Source organism: Ranitomeya imitator, chromosome 3, assembly GCF_032444005.1.
Source record: "Ranitomeya imitator isolate aRanImi1 chromosome 3, aRanImi1.pri, whole genome shotgun sequence".
Taxonomy (NCBI): Eukaryota; Metazoa; Chordata; class Amphibia; order Anura; family Dendrobatidae; genus Ranitomeya; species Ranitomeya imitator.
Window position 1 is genome coordinate 105328722 of NC_091284.1, and position 27985 is coordinate 105356706.

The window sequence follows — 27985 nt, forward strand, 5'->3', positions numbered from 1 at the left end:
AAGCTGGACAGAAAACATAGCAAACAAAAGTAACACAAGCAGAACTTAGCTTATGCAGGGCAGACAGGCCACAAGAACGATCCAGGAGAGAGCAAGACCAATACTGGAACATTGACTGGAGGCCAGGAACAAAGAACTAGGTGGAGTTAAATAGAGCAGCACCTACCGACTTAACCTCGTCACCTGAGGAAGGAAACTCAGAAGCCACAGCCCCACTCACATCCACCAAAGGAAGCTCATGGACAGAACCAGCCGCAGTACCACTCATGACCACAGGAGGGAGCTTGACCACAGAATTCACAACAGTACCCCCCCTTGAGGAGGGGTCACCGAACCCTCACCTGAGCCCCCAGGCCGACCAGGATGAGCCAAATGAAAGGCACGAACCAGATCGGCAGCATAACCATCAGAGGCAAAGACCCAGGAATTATCTTCCTGACCATAACCCTTCCACTTAACCAGGTACTGGAGTTTCCGTCTCGAAATACGAGAATCCAAAATCTTCTCCACTATATACTCCAACTCCCCCTCAACCAAAACCGGGGCAGGAGGATCAACGGATGGAACCACAGGTTCCACGTATCTCCGCAACAATGACCTATGGAATACATTATGGATGGAAAAAGAAGCTGGAAGGGTCAAACGAAAAGACACAGGATTAAGAACCACAGAAATCCTATACGGACCAATAAAACGAGGCTTAAACTTAGGAGAGGAAACTTTCATAGGAATATAACGAGACGACAACCAAACCAAATCCCCAACACGAAGTTGGGGACCCACACAGCGCCTGCGGTTAGCGAAACGTTGAGCCTTCTCCTGGGACAATGTCAAATTGTCCACTACATGAGTCCAAATCTGCTGCAACCTATCCACCACAGTATCCACACCAGGACAGTCCGAAGACTCAACCTGCCCTGAAGAGAAACGAGGATGGAAACCAGAATTGCAGAAAAATGGAGAAACCAAAGTAGCCGAGCTGGCCCGATTATTAAGGGCGAACTCAGCCAAAGGCAAAAAGGACACCCAATCATCCTGATCAGCAGAAACAAAACATCTCAGATATGTTTCCAAGGTCTGATTGGTTCGTTCAGTTTGGCCATTTGTCTGAGGATGGAAAGCCGAGGAAAAAGACAAATCAATGCCCATCCTAGCACAAAAGGCTCGCCAAAACCTCAAAACAAACTGGGAACCTCTGTCCGAAACGATGTTCTCCGGAATGCCATGTAAACGAACCACATGCTGGAAAAACAATGGCACCAAATCAGAGGAGGGAGGCAATTTAGACAAGGGTACCAAATGGACCATCTTAGAGAAGCGATCACAAACCACCCAAATGACCGACATCTTTTGCGAGACAGGGAGATCCGAAATAAAATCCATAGAGATATGTGTCCAGGGCCTCTTCGGGACCGGCAAGGGCAAAAGCAACCCACTGGCACGAGAACAGCAGAGCTTAGCCCGAGCACAAGTCCCACAGGACTGCACAAACGAACGCACATCCCGCGACAGAGATGGCCACCAAAAGAATCTAGCCACCAAATCTCTGGTACCAAAGATTCCAGGATGACCAGCCAACACCGAACAATGAACCTCAGAGATAATTCTACTCGTCCTTTTATCAGGGACAAACAGTTTCTCCGCTGGGCAATGGTCAGGTCTATTAGCCTGAAATTTTTGCAGCACCCGCCGCAAATCAGGGGAGATAGCAGACAAAATTACCCCCTCTTTGAGAATACCCGCCGGCTCAGGCAAACCCGGAGAGTCGGGCACAAAACTCCTAGACAGGGCATCCGCCTTCACATTCTTAGAGCCCGGAAGGTACGAAACCACAAAGTCAAAACGGGAGAAAAACAGCGACCAACGAGCCTGTCTAGGATTCAACCATTTGGCAGACTCAAGATAAGTCAAGTTCTTGTGATCAGTCAAGACCACCACGCGATGCTTAGCTCCTTCAAGCCAATGACGCCACTCCTCGAATGCCCACTTCATGGCCAGCAACTCTCGATTGCCAACATCATAATTACGCTCAGCAAGCGAAAACTTCCTGGAAAAGAAGGCACACGGTTTCATCACTGAGCCATCAGAACTTCTTTGCGACAAAACAGCCCCTGCTCCAATCTCAGAAGCATCAACCTCGACCTGGAACGGGAGCGAAACATCTGGCTGGCACAATACAGGGGCAGAAGAAAAACGACGCTTCAACTCCTGAAAAGCTTCCACAAAGCAGAAGACCAATTGACCACATCAGCACCCTTCTTGGTCATATCAGTCAACGGTTTAGCAATACTAGAAAAGTTATTGATGAAGCGACGATAAAAATTAGCAAAGCCCAGGAACTTTTGTAGACTCTTCAGAGATGTCGGCTGAGTCCAATCATAAATGGCCTGAACTTTAACAGGATCCATCTCGATAGTAGAAGGGGAAAAAATGAACCCCAAAAATGAAACCTTCTGAACACCAAAGAGACACTTTGACCCCTTCACAAACAAAGAATTCGCACGCAGGACCTGGAACACCATTCTGACCTGCTTCACGTGAGACTCCCAATCATCCGAGAAGACCAAAATATCATCCAAGTATACAATCAGGAATTTATCCAGGTACTCTCGGAAGATGTCATGCATAAAGGACTGAAATACTGATGGAGCATTGGAAAGCCCGAATGGCATAACCAGGCACTCAAAATGGCCCTCGGGCGTATTAAATGCTGTTTTCCATTCATCGCCCTGTTTAATACGCACAAGATTATACGCACCACGAAGATCTATCTTGGTGAACCAACTAGCCCCCTTAATCCGAGCAAACAAATCAGACAGCAGCGGCAAGGGGTACTGAAATTTGACCGTGATTTTATTTAGAAGGTGGTAATCAATACAAGGTCTCAACGAACCACCCTTCTTGGCCACAAAAAAGAACCCTGCTCCCAATGGCGACGACGACGGGCGAATATGACCCTTCTCCAAGGATTCCTTTACGTAACTCTGCATAGCGGCGTGCTCAGGCACAGACAAATTAAACAGTCGACCTTTAGGAAACTTACTACCAGGAATCAAATCAATAGCACAATCGCAATCCCTATGCGGAGGTAGGGCATTGGACTTGGGCTCATCAAATACATCCCGGTAATCCGACAAGAACTCTGGGACCTCAGAAGGGGTGGATGATGAAATAGACAGAAATGGAACATCACCATGTACCCCCTGACAACCCCAGCTGGACACAGACATAGATTTCCAATCCAATACTGGGTTATGGACTTGTAGCCATGGCAACCCCAACACGACCACATCATGCAGATTATGCAACACCAAAAAGCGAATATCCTCCTGATGCGCAGGAGCCATGCACATGGTCAATTGGGTCCAGTACTGGGGCTTATTCTTGGCCAAAGGCGTAGCATCAATTCCTCTCAATGGAATAGGATACTGCAAGGGCTCCAAGAAAAACTCACAGCGCCTAGCAAACTCCAAGTCCATCAAATTCAGGGCAGCGCCTGAATCCACAAATGCCATGACAGAATAGGATGACAAAGAGCAGATCAAAGTAACGGACAAAAGAAATTTCGACTGTACCGTACCAATGGTGGCAGACCTAGCGAACCGCTTAGTGCGCTTAGGACAATCGGAGATAGCATGAGTGGAATCACCACAGTAAAAACACAGCCCATTCCGACGTCTGTGTTTTTGCCGTTCAGCTCTGGTCAAAGTCCTATCACATTGCATAGGTTCAGGTTTATGCTCAGATAATACCGCCAAATGGTGCACAGTTTTACGCTCACGTAAGCATCGATCGATCTGAATGGCCAAAGACATAGACTCATTCAGACCAGCAGGCATAGGAAATCCAACCATGACATCCTTAAGGGCTTCAGAGAGACCCTTTCTGAAAATTGCTGCCAGCGCACATTCATTCCATTGAGTGAGCACAGACTACTTCCTAAACTTCTGACAATATATCTCTACGTCATCCTGACCCTGACACAGAGCCAGCAAATTTTTCTCTGCCTGGTCCACTGAATTAGGTTCATCATAAAGCAATCCGAGCGCCAGAAAAAACACATCAATATCACATAATGCAGGATCTCCTGGCGCAAGGGAAAATGCCCAGTCTTGAGGGTCGCCACGTAATAAAGAAATAATGATCTTAACTTGTTGAACTGGGTCACCAGAGGAGCGGGGTTTCAAAGCCAGAAACAGTTTGCAATTAGTTTTGAAATTCAGAAACTTAGCTCTATCTCCAGAAAATAAATCAGGAATAGGAATTCTAGGTTCTAACATAGATTTCTGAACCACAATGTCTTGAATTTTTTGTACTCTTGCAGTGAGATGATCCACACAAGAAGACAGACCTTTAATGTCCATCACTACACCTGTGTCCTGAACCACCCAAAAGTCTAGGGGAAAGGAAAGACAAAACACAGTGCAGAGAAAAAAAAATGGTCTCAGAACTTCTCCTTTCCCTCTATTGAGAAGCATTAGTACTTTGGGCCTCCAGTACTGTTATGAACTGGTGATTCAGAAACACAATGGACCTGGTGGTTAAGAGCACACAAAGTGACCTGATAGTTACTAATAACATAGGACGAGCTCTGAGACGTGGGAACTCTGCTGACCGCAATCCCTAATCCTATCACACCACACTAGAGGTAGCCGTGGAGCGCTCCTGACCAGACCTAGGTGCCTCGGGCACAGCCTGAGAAACTAGCTAGCCCTGAAGATAGAAAAATAAGCCTACCTTGCCTCAGAGAAATTCACCAAAGGAAAAGGCAGCCCCCCACATATAATGACTGTGAGTAAAGATGAAAATACAAACACAGAGATGAAATAGATTTTAGCAAAGTGAGGCCCGACTTACTGAATAGACCGAGGATAGGAAAGATAGCTTTGCGGTCAGCACAAAAACCTACAAACAACCACGCAGAGGGCGCAAAAAGACCCTCCGCACCGACTAACGGTACGGAGGTGCTCCCTCTGCGTCCCAGAGCTTCCAGCAAGCAAGACAAACCAATATAGCAAGCTGGACAGAAAAAATAGCAAACAAAAGTAACACAAGCAGAACTTAGCTTATGCAGGGCAGACAGGCCACAAGAACGATCCAGGAGAGAGCAAGACCAATACTGGAACATTGACTGGAGGCCAGGAACAAAGAACTAGGTGGAGTTAAATAGAGCAGCACCTACCGACTTAACCTCGTCACCTGAGGAAGGAAACTCAGAAGCCGCAGCCCCACTCACATCCACCAAAGGAAGCTCATGGACAGAACCAGCCGCAGTACCACTCATGACCACAGGAGGGAGCTTGACCACAGAATTCACAACAGTACCCCCCCTTGAGGAGGGGTCACCGAGCCCTCACCAGAGCCCCCAGGCCGACCAGGATGAGCCAAATGAAAGGCACGAACCAGATCGGCAGCATGAACATCAGAGGCAAAGACCCAGGAATTATCTTCCTGACCATAACCCTTCCACTTAACCAGGTACTGGAGTTTCCGTCTCGAAATACGAGAATCCAAAATCTTCTCCACTATATACTCCAACTCCCCCTCAACCAAAACCGGGGCAGGAGGATCAACGGATGGAACCAGAGGTTCCACGTATCTCCGCAACAATGACCTATGGAATACATTATGGATGGAAAAAGAAGCTGGAAGGGTCAAACGAAAAGACACAGGATTAAGAACCACAGAAATCCTATACGGACCAATAAAACGAGGCTTAAACTTAGGAGAGGAAACTTTCATAGGAATATAACGAGACGACAACCAAACCAAATCCCCAACACTAAGTCAGGGACCCACACAGCGCCTGCGGTTAGCGAAACGTTGAGCCTTCTCCTGGGACAATATCAAATTGTCCACTACATGAGTCCAAATCTGCTGCAACCTATCCACCACAGTATCCACACCAGGACAGTCCGAAGACTCAACCTGCCCTGAAGAGAAACGAGGATGGAAACCAGAATTGCAGAAAAACGGAGAAACCAAAGTAGCCGAGCTGGCCCGATTATTAAGGGCGAACTCAGCCAAAGGCAAAAAGGACACCCAATCATCCTGATCAGCAGAAACAAAACATCTCAGATATGTTTCCAAGGTCTGATTGGTTCGTTCAGTTTGGCCATTTGTCTGAGGATGGAAAGCCGAGGAAAAAGACAAATCAATGCCCATCCTAGCACAAAAGGCTCGCCAAAACCTCAAAACAAACTGGGAACCTCTGTCCGAAACGATGTTCTCCGGAATGCCATGTAAACGAACCACATGCTGGAAAAACAATGGCACCAAATCAGAGGAGGAAGGCAATTTAGACAAGGGTACCAAATGGACCATCTTAGAGAAGCGATCACAAACCACCCAAATGACCGACATCTTTTGCGAGACAGTGAGATCCGAAATAAAATCCATAGAGATATGTGTCCAGGGCCTCTTCGGGACCGGCAAGGGCAAAAGCAACCCACTGGCACGAGAACAGCAGGGCTTAGCCCGAGCACAAGTCCCACAGGACTGCACAAACGAACGCACATCCCGCGACAGAGATGGCCACCAAAAGGATCTAGCCACCAAATCTCTGGTACCAAAGATTCCAGGATGACCAGCCAACACCGAACAATGAACCTCAGAGATAATTCTACTTGTCCTTTTATCAGGGACAAACAGTTTCTCCGCTGGGCAATGGTCAGGTCTATTAGCCTGAAATTTTTGCAGCACCCGCCGCAAATCAGGGGAGATAGCAGACAAAATTACCCCCTCTTTGAGAATACCCGCCGGCTCAGGCAAACCCGGAGAGTCGGGCACAAAACTCCTAGACAGGGCATCCGCCTTCACATTCTTAGAGCCCGGAAGGTACGAAACCACAAAGTCAAAACGGGAGAAAAACAGCGACCAACGAGCCTGTCTAGGATTCAACCATTTGGCAGACTCGAGATAAGTCAAGTTCTTGTGATCAGTCAAGACCACCACGCGATGCTTAGCTCCTTCAAGCCAATGACGCCACTCCTCGAATGCCCACTTCATGGCCAGCAACTCTCGATTGCCAACATCATAATTACGCTCAGCAGGCGAAAACTTCCTGGAAAAGAAAGCACACGGTTTCATCACTGAGCCATCAGAACTTCTTTGCGACAAAACAGCCCCTGCTCCAATCTCAGAAGCATCAACCTCGACCTGGAACGGGAGCGAAACATCTGGCTGACACAATACAGGGGCAGAAGAAAAACGACGCTTCAACTCCTGAAAAGCTTCCACAGCAGCAGAAGACCAATTGACCACATCAGCACCCTTCTTGGTCATATCAGTCAACGGTTTAGCAATACTAGAAAAGTTATTGATGAAGCGACGATAAAAATTAGCAAAGCCCAGGAACTTTTGTAGACTCTTCAGAGATGTCGGCTGAGTCCAATCATAAATGGCCTGAACTTTAACAGGATCCATCTCGATAGTAGAAGGGGAAAAAATGAACCCCAAAAATGAAACCTTCTGAACACCAAAGAGACACTTTGACCCCTTCACAAACAAAGAATTCGCACGCAGGACCTGGAACACCATTCTGACCTGCTTCACGTGAGACTCCCAATCATCCGAGAAGACAAAAATATCATACAAGTATACAATCAGGAATTTATCCAGGTACTCTCGGAAGATGTCATGCATAAAGGACTGAAATACTGATGGAGCATTGGAAAGCCCGAATGGCATAACCAGGTACTCAAAATGGCCCTCGGGCGTATTAAATGCTGTTTTCCATTCATCGCCCTGTTTAATACGCACAAGATTATACGCACCACGAAGATCTATCTTGGTGAACCAACTAGCCCCCTTAATCCGAGCAAACAAATCAGACAGCAGCGGCAAGGGGTACTGAAATTTGACCGTGATTTTATTTAGAAGGCGGTAATCAATACAAGGTCTCAACGAACCACCCTTCTTGGCCACAAAAAAGAACCCTGCTCCCAATGGCGACGACGACGGGCGAATATGACCCTTCTCCAAGGATTCCTTTACGTAACTCTGCATAGCGGCGTGCTCAGGCACAGACAAATTAAACAGTCGACCTTTAGGAAACTTACTACCAGGAATCAAATCAATAGCACAATCGCAATCCCTATGCGGAGGTAGGGCATTGGACTTGGGCTCATCAAATACATCCCGGTAATCTGACAAGAACTCTGGGACCTCAGAAGGGGTGGATGACGAAATAGACAGAAATGGGACATCGCCATGTACCCCCTGACAACCCCAGCTGGACACAGACATTGATTTCCAATCTAATACTGGGTTATGGACTTGTAGCCATGGCAACCCCAAGACGACCACATCATGCAGATTATGCAACACCAGAAAGCGAATATCCTCCTGATGCGCAGGAGCCATGCACATGGTCAATTGGGTCCAGTACTGGGGCTTATTCTTGGCCAAAGGCGTAGCATCAATTCCTCTCAATGGAATAGGATACTGCAAGGGCTCCAAGAAAAACTCACAGCGCCTAGCAAACTCCAAGTCCATCAAATTCAGGGCAGCGCCTGAATCCACAAATGCCATGACAGAATAGGATGACAAAGAGCAGATCAAAGTAACGGACAAAAGGAATTTTTACTGTACCGTACCAATGGTGGCAGACCTAGCGAACCGCTTAGTGTGCTTAGGACAATCGGAGATAGCATGAGTGGAATCACCACAGTAAAAACACAGCCCATTCCGACGTCTGTGTTTTTGCCGTTCAGCTCTGGTCAAAGTCCTATCACATTGCATAGGTTCAGGTTTATGCTCAGATAATACCGCCAAATGGTGCACAGTTTTACGCTCACGTAAGCATCGATCGATCTGAATGGCCAAAGACATAGACTCATTCAGACCAGCAGGCATAGGAAATCCAACCATGACATCCTTAAGGGCTTCAGAGAGACCCTTTCTGAAAATTGCTGCCAGCGCACATTCATTCCATTGAGTGAGCACAGACTACTTCCTAAACTTCTGCCAAAATATCTCTACGTCATCCTGACCCTGACACAGAGCCAGCAAATTTTTCTCTGCCTGGTCCACTGAATTAGGTTCATCATAAAGCAATCCGAGCGCCAGAAAAAACACATCAATATCACATAATGCAGGATCTCCTGGCGCAAGGGAAAATGCCCAGTCTTGAGGGTCGCCACGTAATAAAGAAATAATGATCTTAACTTGTTGAACTGGGTCACCAGAGGAGCGGGGTTTCAAAGCCAGAAACAGTTTGCAATTAGTTTTGAAATTCAGAAACTTAGCTCTATCTCCAGAAAATAAATCAGGAATAGGAATTCTAGGTTCTAACATAGATTTCTGAACCACAATGTCTTGAATTTTTTGTACTCTTGCAGTGAGATGATCCACACAAGAAGACAGACCTTTAATGTCCATCACTACACCTGTGTCCTGAACCACCCAAAAGTCTAGGGGAAAGGAAAGACAAAACACAATGCAGAGAAAAAAAAATGGTCTCAGAACTTCTCCTTTCCCTCTATTGAGAAGCATTAGTACTTTGGGCCTCCAGTACTGTTATGAACTGGTGATTCAGAAACACAATGGACCTGGTGGTTAAGAGCACACAAAGTGACCTGATAGTTACTAATAACATAGGACGAGCTCTGAGACGTGGGAACTCTGCTGACCGCAATCCCTAATCCTATCACACCACACTAGAGGTAGCCGTGGAGCGCTCCTGACCAGACCTAGGCGCCTCGGGCACAGCCTGAGAAACTAGCTAGCCCTGAAGATAGAAAAATAAGCCTACCTTGCCTCAGAGAAATTCACCAAAGGAAAAGGCAGCCCCCCACATATAATGACTGTGAGTAAAGATGAAAATACAAACACAGAGATGAAATAGATTTTAGCAAAGTGAGGCCCGACTTACTGAATAGACCGAGGATAGGAAAGATAGCTTTGCGGTCAGCACAAAAACCTACAAACAACCACGCAGAGGGCGCAAAAAGACCCTCCGCACCGACTAACGGTACGGAGGTGCTCCCTCTGCGTCCCAGAGCTTCCAGCAAGCAAGACAAACCAATATAGCAAGCTGGACAGAAAAAATAGCAAACAAAAGTAACACAAGCAGAACTTAGCTTATGCAGGGCAGACAGGCCACAAGAACGATCCAGGAGAGAGCAAGACCAATACTGGAACATTGACTGGAGGCCAGGAACAAAGAACTAGGTGGAGTTAAATAGAGCAGCACCTACCGACTTAACCTCGTCACCTGAGGAAGGAAACTCAGAAGCCGCAGCCCCACTCACATCCACCAAAGGAAGCTCATGGACAGAACCAGCCGCAGTACCACTCATGACCACAGGAGGGAGCTTGACCACAGAATTCACAACAGTACCCCCCCTTGAGGAGGGGTCACCGAACCCTCACCAGAGCCCCCAGGCCGACCAGGATGAGCCAAATGAAAGGCACGAACCAGATCGGCAGCATGAACATCAGAGGCAAAGACCCAGGAATTATCTTCCTGACCATAACCCTTCCACTTAACCAGGTACTGGAGTTTCCGTCTCGAAATACGAGAATCCAAAATCTTCTCCACTATATACTCCAACTCCCCCTCAACCAAAACCGGGGCAGGAGGATCAACGGATGGAACCACAGGTTCCACGTATCTCCGCAACAATGACCTATGGAATACATTATGGATGGAAAAAGAAGCTGGAAGGGTCAAACGAAAAGACACAGGATTAAGAACCACAGAAATCCTATACGGACCAATAAAACGAGGCTTAAACTTAGGAGAGGAAACTTTCATAGGAATATAACGAGACGACAACCAAACCAAATCCCAAACACGAAGTCGGGGACCCACACAGCGCCTGCGGTTAGCGAAACGTTGAGCCTTCTCCTGGGACAATGTCAAATTGTCCACTACATGAGTCCAAATCTGCTGCAACCTATCCACCACAGTATCCACACCAGGACAGTCCGAAGACTCAACCTGCAGAAAAACGGAGAAACCAAAGTAGCCGAGCTGGCCTGATTATTAAGGGCGAACTCAGCCAAAGGCAAAAAGTACACCCAATCATCCTGATCAGCAGAAACAAAACATCTCAGATATGTTTCCAAGGTCTGATTGGTTCGTTCAGTTTGGCCATTTGTCTGAGGATGGAAAGCCGAGGAAAAAGACAAATCAATGCCCATCCTAGCACAAAAGGCTCGCCAAAACCTCAAAACAAACTGGGAACCTCTGTCCGAAACGATGTTCTCCGGAATGCCATGTAAACGAACCACATGCTGGAAAAACAATGGCACCAAATCAGAGGAGGAAGGCAATTTAGACAAGGGTACCAAATGGACCATCTTAGAGAAGCGATCACAAACCACCCAAATGACCGACATCTTTTGCGAGACAGGGAGATCCGAAATAAAATCCATAGAGATATGTGTCCAGGGCCTCTTCGGGACCGGCAAGGGCAAAAGCAACCCACTGGCACGAGAACAGCAGGGCTTAGCCCGAGCACAAGTCCCACAGGACTGCACAAACGAACGCACATCCCGCGACAGAGATGGCCACCAAAAGGATCTAGCCACCAAATCTCTGGTACCAAAGATTCCAGGATGACCAGCCAACACCGAACAATGAACCTCAGAGATAATTCTACTCGTCCTTTTATCAGGGACAAACAGTTTCTCCGCTGGGCAATGGTCAGGTCTATTAGCCTGAAATTTTTGCAGCACCCGCCGCAAATCAGGGGAGATAGCAGACAAAATTACCCCCTCTTTGAGAATACCCGCCGGCTCAGGCAAACCCGGAGAGTCGGGCACAAAACTCCTAGACAGGGCATCCGCCTTCACATTCTTAGAGCCCGGAAGGTACGAAACCACAAAGTCAAAACGGGAGAAAAACAGCGACCAACGAGCCTGTCTAGGATTCAACCATTTGGCAGACTCGAGATAAGTCAAGTTCTTGTGATCAGTCAAGACCACCACGCGATGCTTAGCTCCTTCAAGCCAATGACGCCACTCCTCGAATGCCCACTTCATGGCCAGCAACTCTCGATTGCCAACATCATAATTACGCTCAGCAGGCGAAAACTTCCTGGAAAAGAAGGCACACGGTTTCATCACTGAGCCATCAGAACTTCTTTGCGACAAAACAGCCCCTGCTCCAATCTCAGAAGCATCAACCTCGACCTGGAACGGGAGCGAAACATCTGGCTGGCACAATACAGGGGCAGAAGAAAAACGACGCTTCAACTCCTGAAAAGCTTCCACAGCAGCAGAAGACCAATTGACCACATCAGCACCCTTCTTGGTCATATCAGTCAACGGTTTAGCAATACTAGAAAAGTTATTGATGAAGCGACGATAAAAATTAGCAAAGCCCAGGAACTTTTGTAGACTCTTCAGAGATGTCGGCTGAGTCCAATCATAAATGGCCTGAACTTTAACAGGATCCATCTCGATAGTAGAAGGGGAAAAAATGAACCCCAAAAATGAAACCTTCTGAACACCAAAGAGACACTTTGACCCCTTCACAAACAAAGAATTCGCACGCAGGACCTGGAACACCATTCTGACCTGCTTCACGTGAGACTCCCAATCATCCGAGAAGACCAAAATATCATCCAAGTATACAATCAGGAATTTATCCAGGTACTCTCGGAAGATGTCATGCATAAAGGACTGAAATACTGATGGAGCATTGGAAAGCCCGAATGGCATAACCAGGTACTCAAAATGGCCCTCGGGCGTATTAAATGCTGTTTTCCATTCATCGCCCTGTTTAATACGCACAAGATTATACGCACCACGAAGATCTATCTTGGTGAACCAACTAGCCCCCTTAATCCGAGCAAACAAATCAGACAGCAGCGGCAAGGGGTACTGAAATTTGACCGTGATTTTATTTAGAAGGCGGTAATCAATACAAGGTCTCAACGAACCACCCTTCTTGGCCACAAAAAAGAACCCTGCTTCCAATGGCGACGACGACGGGCGAATATGACCCTTCTCCAAGGATTCCTTTACGTAACTCTGCATAGCGGCGTGCTCAGGCACAGACAAATTAAACAGTCGACCTTTAGGAAACTTACTACCAGGAATCAAATCAATAGCACAATCGCAATCCCTATGCGGAGGTAGGGCATTGGACTTGGGCTCATCAAATACATCCCGGTAATCCGACAAGAACTCTGGGACCTCAGAAGGGGTGGATGATGAAATAGACAGAAATGGAACATCACCATGTACCCCCTGACAACCCCAGCTGGACACAGACATAGATTTCCAATCCAATACTGGGTTATGGACTTGTAGCCATGGCAACCCCAACACGACCACATCATGCAGATTATGCAACACCAAAAAGCGAATATCCTCCTGATGCGCAGGAGCCATGCACATGGTCAATTGGGTCCAGTACTGGGGCTTATTCTTGGCCAAAGGCGTAGCATCAATTCCTCTCAATGGAATAGGATACTGCAAGGGCTCCAAGAAAAACTCACAGCGCCTAGCAAACTCCAAGTCCATCAAATTCAGGGCAGCGCCTGAATCCACAAATGCCATGACAGAATAGGATGACAAAGAGCAGATCAAAGTAACGGACAAAAGAAATTTCGACTGTACCGTACCAATGGTGGCAGACCTAGCGAACCGCTTAGTGCGCTTAGGACAATCGGAGATAGCATGAGTGGAATCACCACAGTAAAAACACAGCCCATTCCGACGTCTGTGTTTTTGCCGTTCAGCTCTGGTCAAAGTCCTATCACATTGCATAGGTTCAGGTTTATGCTCAGATAATACCGCCAAATGGTGCACAGTTTTACGCTCACGTAAGCATCGATCGATCTGAATGGCCAAAGACATAGACTCATTCAGACCAGCAGGCATAGGAAATCCAACCATGACATCCTTAAGGGCTTCAGAGAGACCCTTTCTGAAAATTGCTGCCAGCGCACATTCATTCCATTGAGTGAGCACAGACTACTTCCTAAACTTCTGACAATATATCTCTACGTCATCCTGACCCTGACACAGAGCCAGCAAATTTTTCTCTGCCTGGTCCACTGAATTAGGTTCATCATAAAGCAATCCGAGCGCCAGAAAAAACACATCAATATCACATAATGCAGGATCTCCTGGCGCAAGGGAAAATGCCCAGTCTTGAGGGTCGCCACGTAATAAAGAAATAATGATCTTAACTTGTTGAACTGGGTCACCAGAGGAGCGGGGTTTCAAAGCCAGAAACAGTTTGCAATTAGTTTTGAAATTCAGAAACTTAGCTCTATCTCCAGAAAGTAAATCAGGAATAGGAATTCTAGGTTCTAACATAGATTTCTGAACCACAATGTCTTGAATTTTTTGTACTCTTGCAGTGAGATGATCCACACAAGAAGACAGACCTTTAATGTCCATCACTACACCTGTGTCCTGAACCACCCAAATGTCTAGGGGAAAGGAAAGACAAAACACAGTGCAGAGAAAAAAAAATGGTCTCAGAACTTCTCCTTTCCCTCTATTGAGAAGCATTAGTACTTTGGGCCTCCAGTACTGTTATGAACTGGTGATTCAGAAACACAATGGACCTGGTGGTTAAGAGCACACAAAGTGACCTGATAGTTACTAATAACATAGGACGAGCTCTGAGACGTGGGAACTCTGCTGACCGCAATCCCTAATCCTATCACACCACACTAGAGGTAGCCGTGGAGCGCTCCTGACCAGACCTAGGCGCCTCGGGCACAGCCTGAGAAACTAGCTAGCCCTGAAGATAGAAAAATAAGCCTACCTTGCCTCAGAGAAATTCACCAAAGGAAAAGGCAGCCCCCCACATATAATGACTGTGAGTAAAGATGAAAATACAAACACAGAGATGAAATAGATTTTAGCAAAGTGAGGCCCGACTTACTGAATAGACCGAGGATAGGAAAGATAGCTTTGCGGTCAGCACAAAAACCTACAAACAACCACGCAGAGGGCGCAAAAAGACCCTCCGCACCGACTAACGGTACGGAGGTGCTCCCTCTGCGTCCCAGAGCTTCCAGCAAGCAAGACAAATGAATATAGCAAGCTGGACAGAAAAAATAGCAAACAAAAGTAACACAAGCAGAACTTAGCTTATGCAGGGCAGACAGGCCACAAGAACGATCCAGGAGAGAGCAAGACCAATACTGGAACATTGACTGGAGGCCAGGAACAAAGAACTAGGTGGAGTTAAATAGAGCAGCACCTAACGACTTAACCTCGTCACCTGAGGAAGGAAGCTCAGAAGCCGCAGCCCCACTCACATCCACCAAAGGAAGCTCATGGACAGAACCAGCCGCAGTACCACTCATGACCACAGGAGGGAGCTTGACCACAGAATTCACAACACTCTCCTTACAGTCTCTGTGCTGCTGTACCTGGCTCTCTTGACATCCTCTTTGCTGTGGTGGCCTTCTCTCCTGACATCCTTTCTGCTGCTGTGGCTGGCTCTCTTGACATCCTCTGTGCTGCTGCGGCAGGCTCTCTTTACATTCTCTGTGCTGCTGCGGCAGGCTCTCCTTACATTCTCTTTGCTGCTGCGGCAGGCTCTCTTTACATTCTCTGTGCTGCTGCGGCAGGCCCTCGCTTACATTCTCTGTGCTGCTGCGGCAGGCTCTCTTTACATTCTCTGTGCTGCTGCGGCAGGCTCTCCTTACATTCTCTGTGCTGCTGCGGCAGGCTTTCCTTACATTCTCTGTGCTGCTGCGGCAGGCTCTTTACATTCTCTGTGCTGCTGCGGCAGGCTCTCTTTACATTCTCTGTGCTGCTGCGGCAGGCTCTCTTTACATTCTCTGTGCTGCTGCGGCAGGCTCTCCTTACATTCTCTGTGCTGCTGCGGCAGGCTCTCTTTACATTCTCTGTGCTGCTGCGGCAGGCTCTCTTTACATTCTCTGTGCTGCTGCGGCAGGCTCTCTTTACATTCTCTGTGCTGCTGCGGCAGGCTCTCTTTACATTCTCTGTGCTGCTGTGGCTGGCTCTTTTGACATCCTCTGTGCTGCTGTGGAAGGCTCTCTTTACATTCTCTGTGCTGCTGTGGAAGGCTCTCTTTACATTCTCTGTGCTGCTGCGGCAGGCTCTCCTTGCATTCTCTGTGCTGCTGTGGCTGGCTCTTTTGACATCCTCTGTGCTGCTGTGGCAGGCTCTCTTTACATTCTCTGTGCTGCTGCGGCAGGCTCTCCTTACATTCTCTGTGCTGCTGCGGCAGACTCTCCTTGCATTCTCTGTGCTGCCGTGGCTGGCTCTTTTGACATCCTCTGTGCTGCTGTGGCTGGCTCTCTTGACATCCTATGTACTGCTGTGACTGGGTCTCTTGAGGAGGCTGTGTATATATGAGTGGCTCATGTAGATGAGAGAAAAATAGCTCCCAAATAGTCCAGCGTACAGAGGAGTCCTTGTGCTCCCAGCAGGGGAATTTCTGGCTTCAGTGAGGTGCGCGGCTCAGATTCAAATGAGCTTATTTCTCTTATATATCTCTCTTTCCTGCCCAACTGTTAAGTAAAGGTCTCCAGGAAAAATGCTCGACTTCTTCATTGACTTACCTTATGCTCAGTACTCAAGTCAAGCACCCGATCAGTTCAATGTGCTCGATTCGAGTACCGAGCACCCGAGCAGTTTAGTGCTCGACCATTCATCACTATGTACGAGGAAAAAAATCGGACATGTGCATGGCCTCATAGAATAACACTAGTCTGTGTGCAATCTAATGTTTTGTTTGATTGCACTGGGACCAAAATTACGGTTGTCCGCATGAGCCCGAGCCCAATACCAAAATTCTTAAAAAATTATATTTTGTTTACTAAAAAACATTCAGAACTGAGACCTGCAACTTTTTATTTTTCTATCAATGGAGGGCTTACTTTTTGCATATCAAGCTGTAGTTTTTATCAATTCCATTTTAGGCTAAAACATGACATTTTAATAGCTTTGTATTGCATTTTTTGAAGAAAAATACTAACTATGGCAGGGTTTGGGTGCTGCCTTGGCACCAGAAGACCTTGGTTCAGAGTGGAAAAGCTCAAGGAAGATGTCATGTGATGGGGTAAGGCGGAATAAAAATTCAGGACAGTGGGCTGCAGTAGCTGCAGGACAGGTGAGCGGCAGGATATTAAACTAATTTTTTTTAAAACCCTCTTTGTATTATTCTCTGGGGTGTACAGAGACTCCAGAACATAATGAGGAACATTAAATTTGAATCTGATAACTTCAATCGAATTTCCCTGCAAAATTCAAGCAATTTGCTAAGGCTACGTTCACACTAGCGTTATGCTAGTGTGCGTCGGGTTAGCGTCGGGCGACGCAGCGGCGACGCACGCGTCATGCGCCCCTATATTTAACATGGGGGACGCATGCGTTTTTTTTTTGCGTTGTGCGATGCATGCGTCTTTTTTGCCGCGAGCGTCGGACCAAGAAAACGCAACAAGTTGCATTTTTCTTGCGTCCGATTTTCGGCAAAAAACGACGCATGCGTCGCAAAACGCAGCGTTTTTGCATGCGTTTTGCCGCGTTTTTGCATGCGTTGTGCGTTGCGTCGCCGACGCAGCGGCGCACAACGCTAGTGTGAACGTAGCCTAAATTGCATTCTCGACAGATATGTTCATCTTTACTTATTGTTATCAATCTTTGAGATTACAAACAGGATACGTCAACGTGTTAAATAAAAAAGTTATTGTATTCAGATACATCTCGTTAAACTGTTTTTAATCTGTAAAGATCAATGAGAAATGATTTCCACAATTCTTCCATAATATTACTGTGTTTTAACAGAAAATATATAAGGCTCAGCGATTCAATATAAACTTCAATATGGAATTTGCTTTTGCATCAATTGAATGACACATAAGTAATTGCACGAATAGAGCTGATCTGAAATGAAATGGTGTGAAAATACATCTTAAATACTATAGATATCTCTAAATTTCTTTTCAAATTTATATTTCTGTTCTTTCAATATTTTCAACCTCATAAAGACTCCCCACTGCTCTTTATATTACTTTTCCTTGAAATGCATTGATTTCCTGTGATTGTCGTCTTAAATTAGTTCTTCTAGTGTCTGGAGTGGTAAGTGAACAGGAAGTGCAGGAATTGGCGATGATCCTTATTGCCTTCCAGACATTGCGCTTAAAGGTTATTTATTGTGTTCATTAGTTTTTTTTTTACCAGTGTTAATTTAGCCTGTTATTAATGTTCCTATATTTCTATCATTACTGATTCTCCTAAAGTAACAAGGGCATTTTGTATTTTAATTCATCTGATGTAGACTATGATCAGTCTTCACTTGAATGAGGTAACTGCATTTGTATTAATAGTCACTGGTCTGTACATTTACAGTATAGAAATTGCATTTTTCTATGACTAATCTAATAATATTGAAAGTGTATGTCAGGTAAAGAAAAATTGCTAAGACTTTTCATTGCACCTGAATAATGTACAGTGTCATTACCCGAACAAATCGCTGTAACTTTTAAAAGAGACGGTTGACCCTACTGAAATTTTTACTGTACATACTTTGGTTCATGAGAAATGAGAGTGCAATGAACCTCTGTGAAAGTGATAAGAAACATCTTCTTGCCGAATGGTCTCCCCAACTTGTCGTCCCACCAGACATCTCCACTGCAAGTTACTGTTACGGAACAGCAACACAGAACTAGGATAGAAGGGGGAAAACTGACCCTGCACTGAGACTAGGCTGATACCCTACGATGGAGTGGGCGACCCATTCCTTGCGAATAGACCCACCTACGATCCTAGGTTAATCTCAGCGAAGACCTATAAATAGGGGGAAGGAGGTCCCTAAAAGATCTAATGACTGGGTATAAAAAACAGGTCACCTCCTAATAGAAAACACAGAGAGGGCTGCAGAAACCAACCTAAAACAGAAACTAAGGATAGCAGAACCAGAGGTCCCAGAAGTGCACAATATCAGACACAGAAAGCTATCAAAGCACCTAGCCAGAACTCTAGCGGATTAACACTGTTGTCCAGCAAGGACTGGGAGGCAGTTGCTGGGTAATAAAGGGTGACACAATCACCTAACCTAAGATAACCCAGCACCAGGGGAAAAAGACCAGCAGCCAGAAAACCAAAACAAGATGGCGGATGGTCAAAAACAAAACAGATTCCAACATGCCCTCATCATCTCTCGCCTTGACTACTGCAACCTCCTGCTCTGTGGCCTCCCCTCTAACACTCTCGCACCCCTCCAATCTATTCTAAACGCTGCTGCCCGACTAATCCACCTGTCCCCCCGCTATTCCCCGACCTCTCCCCTCTGTCAATCCCTTCACTGGCTCCCCATTGCCCAGAGACTCCACTACAAAACCCTAACCATGACGTACAAAGCCATCAACAACCTGTCTCCTCCATACATCTGTGAACTCGTCTCCCGGTACTTACCTACGCGCAACCTCCGATCCTCACAAGATCTCCTACTCTACTCCCCTCTTATCTCCTCTTCCCACAATCTTATACAAGATTTCTCTCGCGTATCACCCCTACTCTGGAAACCTCTACCACAACACATCAGACTCTCGCCTTCCATCGAAACCTTCAAAAAGAACCTGAAGACCCACCTCTTCCGACAAGCCTACAACCTTCAGTAACCACCGATCGACCAAACCGCTGCATAACCAGCTCTATCCTCACCTACTGTACCCTCACCCATCCCTTGTAGATTGTGAGCCTTCGCGGGCAGGGTCCTCACTCCTCCTGTACCAGTTATGACTTGTATTGTTTAAGATTATTGTACTTGTTTTTATTATGTATACTCCTCCTCACATGTAAAGCGCCATGGAATAAATGGCGCTATAACAATAAATAATAATAAATAATAATAATAACAGTTACACTTGCATTGTGTTGGTAATTTATGTGTGGTACTTACATTCCATGCCTGCCAAATTCATTTGTTAAAAATGTTCAGATGCAGTTTGGAAGACCATGTTTTCATTGTGAAAACTTATTGGAAAACTGAGTCCATAAAGAGGTGCCAAAACGAGTGTCTAAAGAAGTTTGGAGGTCAAAATCCACCATGCAAACCGTGTATTGAAGCCTTCTTTGATGACAGAGTACTTTCCATGGGACTTGAGCCACCAAGAGCACCTGATCTAACGCTGTCAGATTTCTTCATTTTGGGGACATTTGAAAAGTCATGTGTACAGTAATAAGTCACGTACATTACAGGCACTGAGATAAATTCAGGCTATGACCCCAGACATCCTGTGGAATACATCCATCAATATGGAATGAAGTGAACGGTGGACATTTTTAACACCTGCTTTAAAACATCAGTTTCCAATGAACTAAGGTATGTACAGTCCAAATTTCAGTACTATAGATTATCTCTTTTATAAGTTACAGCAAATTTTTAAGGTAAAGTAGTGGGGTTGAGAATGTTTTAAGAGTGTTCAATTGGACAAGAAAAGAGGAGAATGGATGCATATTGAATATACAGTGCCTTGTGAAAGTATTCGGCCCCCTGGAACTTTTCATCCTTTTCCCACATATCATGCTTCAAACATAAAGATACCAAATGTAAATTTTTAGTGAAGAATCAACAAGTGGAACATAATTGTGAAGTTGAACGAAATTTATTGGTTATTTTAATTTTTTTTGGAAATTCAAAAACTGAAAAGTGGGGCGTGCAATATTATTCGGCCCCTTTACTTTCAATGCAGCAAACTCACTCCAGAAGTTCATTGTGGATCTCTGAATGATCTAATGTTATCCTAAATGCCTAATGATGATAAATATAATCCACCTGTGTGTAATCAAGTCTCCGTATAAATGCACCTGCTCTGTGATAGTCTCATGGTTCTGTTTGAAGCACCAGAGAGCATTATGAAGACCAAGGAACACAACAGGCAGGTCCGTGATACTGTTGTGGAGAAGTTTAAAGCCAGATTTGGATACAAAAGGATTTTCAAAACTTTAAACATCCCAAGGAGCACTGTGCAAGCGATCATATTGACATGGAAGGAGTATCATACCACTACAAATCTACCAAGACCCAGCCGTCCCTCTAAACTTTCATCTCAAGCAAGGAGAAGACTGATCAAAGATGCAGCCAAGAGGCCCATGATCACTCTGAATGAACTGCAGAGATCTACAGCTGAGGTGGGACAGTCTGTCCATAGGACAACAATCAGTCATACACTGCCCAAATCTGGCCTTTATGGTGTGACAAGAAGAAAGCCATTTCTCAAAGATATCCATAAAAAGTATTGTTTAAAGTTTGCAGCAAGCCACCTGTGAGACACACCAAACATGTGGAAGAAGGTGCTATGGTCAGATCAATCAAAATCGAACATTTTGGCAACAATGCCAAATGATATGTTTGGCGTAAAGGCAACACGGCTCATCACCCTGAACACACCATCCCCACTGTCAAACATGGTGGTGGCAGCATCATGGTTCGGGCCTGCTTTTCTTCAGCAGGGACAAGGAAGATGGTTAAAATTGATGGGAAGATAGATGGAGCCAAATACAGGACCATTCTTGAAGAAACCCTGTTGGAGTTTGCAAAAGACCTGAGACTGGGACGGAGATTTGTCTTCCAACAAGATAATGATGCCAAACATAAACAAAATCTACAATGGAATGGTTCACAAATAAACATATCCAGGTGTTAGAATGGCCAAGTCAAAGTCCAGACCTCAATCCAATCGACAATCTGTGGAAAGAGCTGAAAACTGCTGTTCACAAACGATCTCCATCAAACCTCACTGAGCTCAAGCTGTTTGCCAAGGAAGAATCAGCAAGAATTTCAGTCTCTCGATGTATAAAACTGATAGAGACATACCCCAAGCGACTTGCATCTGTCATCGCAGCAAAAGGTGGCGCAACAAAGTTTTAAGATAAAGGGGCTGAATAATATTGCATGCCCCACTTTTCAGCTTTTGAATTTCCACAAAAATTTAAAATAACCAATACATTTCATTCAACTTCACGATTGTGTTCCACTTGTTCTTGATTCTTCACCAAAAATTTACATTTGGTATCTTTATGTTTGAAGCATGATGTGTGGGAAAAGGTTGAAAAGTTCCAGGCGACCGAATACTTTCGCAAGGCACTGTAGGTAGATATGTTGAAATTTATTGACAAAAAATGTTTTACAATACTATACAAATATTATAATTGTCCATAGTAACTTAAATAAGCACTCTGTTAAGAAATCATCAGAGTTTAAAATATATAAGTCAAGGATTTGCATCTCTTGTTCCTTTACACAGCACTTTTAATATGTTGGAACAATAATAATTTCTTTTTTTTTTGTAAATTCTTTATTTTCAAGTTTAAAGGGACACTGTCACCTGAATTTGGAGGGAACAATCTTCAGCCATGTAGGCGGGGTTTTTGATTCACCCTTTCCTTACCCACTGGCTGCAATTTTGGATTGAAGTTCATTCTCTGTCCTCCGTAGTACACGCCTGCACAAGGCAATCTTGCCTTGCGCAGGCGTGTACTATGGAGGACAGAGAATGAACTTCAATCCAATATTGCAGCCAGCATGCAGCCAGCGGGTAAGGAAAGGGTGAATCAAAAACCCCAAAACCCCGCCTCCATGGCTGAAGATTGTTCCCTCCAAATTCAGGTGACAGTGTCCTTTTAACAAACACAGATTAAACACAACACCTTCTTTCAATAAAATCTGGTAGGCTACAGATTAAGGGTTGGTTTAGGATGGAGGGGAAATGGGGGGAGGGGGAAAGGTAGTGGGTAGGGGTAAGGAAAGGGAGGAAAAGGGGGTAAATAACAGTAAATCAGTAATAACAAACTATTACAAATGGCATGGGCATGCACACTCAATAATTATACATATGAAATAATATGAGTAATCTTTCAAAAAAGAACGACGGAGCCGGGTGAACTTGTGTAGAGGCGTTCAGGTAATAAAAGGCTTAAAGTAGTAGTGCACTCCTCTCAAGAAGTGTTGTCTTCCAGATATTTTTTCCATGGGGCCCAGGTTGACACATACGAATTGTGACTGAAATTCTCCCAACTAGACAACTCCTCAAGAAGAGAGATTTGGTTTATCTTGGCATGCCATTCCGCTGTAGTGGGAGAAGCTGCATCCTTCCAATGTATAACAATTAGATGTTTCGCAGCACTTAGCATCAATGGGAGGAGACCGTGTTTTTTTTGGCAAAAAGTTTTTAGATGGGCATGAAAGGAGAACTTCTGTTGCTCTAAGATTTGTTTTCATTAGGTGTAATTTTTTGAGAATGGACCCAATACCATCCCAGTAATTTCTTAATTTTGGGCAGTCCCAGAATATATGTGAGTGGTGACCCTCAGGATTGAAGCATCTCCAACATTTATCATTATCAGCAAGACCCAGTTGAAGAAGCTTTGCCGGAGTCAGATGCCACCTGGTTAAAATTTTGTAGGAATTTTCTTGTAGGAGTACGCACCTGGAAAAGCCACGGGAATTGGACAACATTCTGGATATTTTGGCCTCTGTAAATGTGGTATTAAGCTCCAGTTTCCAGGAGTAGATAAATGAGGGTTTAAATTGTGCGCTTGGAGTGATAAGATGAGAGTAGATGCGGGATACATTTTTTAGCTGTGGGAATGGAAGTTTGATCATGATATCCAACCAGGACCAATTGGACCTAGTCGGAAATAGTAAAAAGTATGCGTTGAATATGGTGCCTTTGAAGAAAGTTTTTTGGTTATTTGGTGGCCAAACCCCTCTTTGTAATATTTTCTTGCCGTAAAAACTGTTCAACGTTTCTCTAGGTAAGGTAGACCATAAATTATATGGATCCTGAAAATCTAAGTCCATCAGAAATGGTATCGAGCATATCGGTGTCAGTGTAGAGGGAAAAGTGTCTGCCGGGAGTTCCCCAATCACTAACCTTTTAATATGCAATGTAGTTGAAGTTATCTCGTCTAGCCTAGGAGTGATTGGTGGTTTAGCTTTAGTCCAGAGATAAGGCAAACCTCCCAAGCCCAATAGAGCCAAATCAATACTATCCCCCTCCCGTCCCTCAGAACAAGACACCACCTTCAACCATCTGCTGAAGTGTATAGCTTTGTAATAAAGAAGGCGGTCTGGGACCCCAATTCCCCCAGAGGAGACAGGGTAAGAAATCTAGCCGGTTTTGATTTCCAGATGAATTTGCCTATTAACGATTTTAATGAAACGAAAAATGTCTGGGCTATCTGTATCAGGACCATGTTCATGGTGTATAATATGACAGGCATTATATAGGCTTTGAACACATTTATGCATCCCATCCAGGATAGTGTGGGTAAATTATATTTATTCATCAAAATTTCGATCTTTTTGATTAAAAGAGTGAAATTACTTTGAAATAAATTGTTAGGATCTCTAGTTATTGATATTCCCAAATATTTTATAGAGTTGTTAGCCCATGAGAAGGGGGTCTGAGTGCGAAGGAAGGAAATTTGAGAGTGTGGGAGAGTAATATTTAATGCTTCAGATTTTGTTATGTTAATTTTAAAGTTAGAGAGAAGGCCAAATTGATAAAAAATCTGAAGAATGACTGGGAAGTCCTGAGATGGATTGGAAATAAGAAAGAGCAAGTCATCTGTGAAAGCTAATGTTTTAAGTGACCCTCGACCCACCGCCAACCCTTTTATACGCTGTTCCGGTCTGATGCTCTGTATCAAAGCTTCTATAACTAATATGAACAAAGATGGCGACAGAGGGCATCCCTGCCTAGTCCCGTTGTTTATATCAAAGCTGTTTGACAGGGTGCCATTAATCCTAACTTTGGCCGTCGGTTGAGAGTAGAGGGAGAGGACTGCTGTTATGTATTGAGGAGGGAAGCCAAATTTAATCATTACCTGTTCCATATACCTCCAGCTCACTCTGTCGAAAGCCTTCTTGGCATCTGTTGACAAGAGTACCAAGGGAACATTTCGAGTCTTGGCAAACATTGAATAATAATTTCTTTACTTCATTCAACAGGTGCCAGATCATAACTGTTTGTCCATTTTCTAAGGAATGGAAAATGGCTACCAGTGAGTGTATACACACACCTTCATTACATTACATATACATTTAGACAGGTTTAGGACGTAAGTCATTTTGTGAGAGTGTCCAGATCTACTTGTGCATGCAGTTACCTAATATGCCTTTCTGTTTTCGGTTCACAATCAATGCATCCACTTCAAATTTTTACATATGAACAGTGCATAGTACATTGACCAGGGCTTCATAAGCAGCCCAGATTGTGTGATATATAACAATGTTATCAAATTCTGTGTTGTACCTGTTAGTTCAAAATGCTCACTGTTCCCCTGGATAAAATCCTTGAGTGTGGTTTCCAAAATGGGGTCACTGTTGGTCGGTTTCCACCATTTAGGCACATCAGAGATTCTTCAAACGCAACATAGTGTCTGCTAATTGTTCCAACAAACTTTGCATGCAAAAAGTCAAACAGAGCTCCTTCCCTTCTGAGCTCTGCCGTGCACACAAACAGTGGTTTTCCCCCACATATGGGGTATCGAAATGCTCAGAAGAAATTGCACAACAAATTTTAGGGTTGATTTTTTTCCTCTTACCTTTGTGAAAATAAAAGAATTTTGTCTAAAAGTAAGTTTTTTGTGAAATAAAGTTAAATGTTATTTTTTTTTCCATATTCCATAAAGTCCTGTGAAGCAGCTGAAGGCTTAAGAAACTTCTTGAATGTGTTTTTGAGCACCTTGATGGGTGCAGTATTTAGAATAGTGTCACTTTTGGGTATTTTCTTTCAAATAGACCCCTCACCTCAAATGTGAGGTGGTCCCTAAAAAAATGGTTTTCAAAAATCTTGTTGGAAAAATGAGATTGCTGGTGAACTTTTAACCCTTATAACTTCCTAACAAAAAAAATGTTTCAAAAAATGTGCGGATACAAAGGAGACATGTGGGAAATGTTATTTATTAACTATTTTGTGTAACATAACCCCCTGACTTAAGAGCTTAAGAATTCAAAGTTTTCAAATTGCAAAATTTAATTTTTTTTTGCCAAATATCTGTTTTTTCACAAATAAATGCTAGAACAAAAACCAAGGTGATACAAGCTCACTAATGAATTACAACATTAGTATGGATATTCACTGAAACACAATTGATCCACCTACTCCAAAACAGTGAATAAACCAGATAAAAAAAGTATATAAAATATGTAATTTTAATAAGTCATAATATTAAAATATGAAAGACAATGAAAATACATGAAGGATGGAGGGAAACCAAAGAACAAAAGATATGAAAACCACTGCACAGAGATGTTAGTAATGAGTATAACGACTAAATAGCATAATCATACATAATAGACTTCCATACAAATAGCCTATTAAATAAATATATAAATAAGTGTATGAAACATCATTCACATCGGAGAAAGGCATAAAAAAAGGAAGGAAGTATAATAAGATAGTATATACCAGTAGTCAGTACCCCTTGGCTCCTGTGACGTTTCGCCTCGTGGCTTTCTCAAGGAGAATGTATTTTTATTGTCTTTCATATTTTAATATTATGACTTAATAAAATTATATATTTTATATACTTTTTTTTATTTGGTTTATTCACTGTTTTGCAATAGGTACAAATAAACTCTAGTTATATAGAAGAAATGTTACCACTATTATAAAGTTCAATATGTCACACAAAAAAATTCAGAATCAGTGGGATATGTTGACTCGTTCCAAAGTTATAACCTCATAAAAATGAAACTGGTCAAAATTGGCTTGGTCATTAAGGTGTTAAAGAAAGGCACGAAAATAAGAAATGAATAAGTTGCAAATATAAAAGTCAGTATTATACGGTAACTACTTTTAGTCCAGAAAAAAAAGATTTAAAAACAATGATGAATCAGGGACATAAAGTTAAATATTTCATAAACTGGCATATTTTACCCACATAGTAGCAAGCATGCTCAGAGAGAGTCATACTTTGTTGATATGGATTGCTTTTTTAAATCCTAAGCCACTGACTCTTTGTGCCCTTATTTTTTTAAATAAAAATTTGTATTTCAGGCATTTTTATTTTTGTGCCAAATTCATTATAGTTTTTATGCCATTTTACACTTGTTATTTCCTTTCTCATATTTTTTGGGTGTGCTCGACAATGCGGATATGGTTTATACTATCCAGATCTTTTCAGCTAATTCATCATTTGCAACCTTTTCGAAATATTGAAACAATTTTTGCAATGATACCCCAGTGATGTATAAAATCATCTTTTTATTGCACAGTTGACCAATGTGCAACATTTTAAAGCTTATTGAAAGAATTGAGCAACATTTTAATAGAAAAAATTGCAAAAGAGCAAAGAAGTGCATTTTTCTAATTTAATTTAAGCCAAATTTATCAAACATGACGTGCCATTTTGACGAATTTTTAGCAAATTTCTCCAGCAAATGCACAAGGAAAGAGAAGACAAAAAAATTACTTAAAAAAAAAAAAAATATGAACGAGTGCCAAAATTTGTCGTTATTGAGCCAAATAGTGCTCACATTGTGGAAACAGTACCAGTAGATGCCATTCATTGCCCAAATAAAAGTGAATCCAACCATTACTAATTGAAAAGCTTGGTATTTAGACAGAGCATCACTTTTTGCACGCTGACATTTTCATTGTGTCATTTACGCAAGATAATACTCGGTTTTCCACCATTCTGGAGAAGGATATAAAACTGGCAAGAGAATCACAATAGATACTGTGACTTTTGAACAAAGCTAACATAGCCTGTTAATGTTCTAAAGTGTTATTTTACATCTTTCAACTAAATGTGCACCTAAACGTGGAAAAGTGTTGGTAGCAGCAGTTAGATGGTTAGTATTTCCGGCGATAGTCAGAAATTCTTTGTCATATTAGTCAAAATCGTTTTTTTTAGTTTTTTTTTCATATTTTAACAGCAAGGTACTACATGTTCTCATGTTGTACCTTAATATACACACAGAGATAACCACAACCAGGCAAAGATGGAGAATTTTCCTTAAAAGCTCACTTAGTTTACTGATATGATACTACAAATTTTCTTGCTCAGCATGAGCAAATTA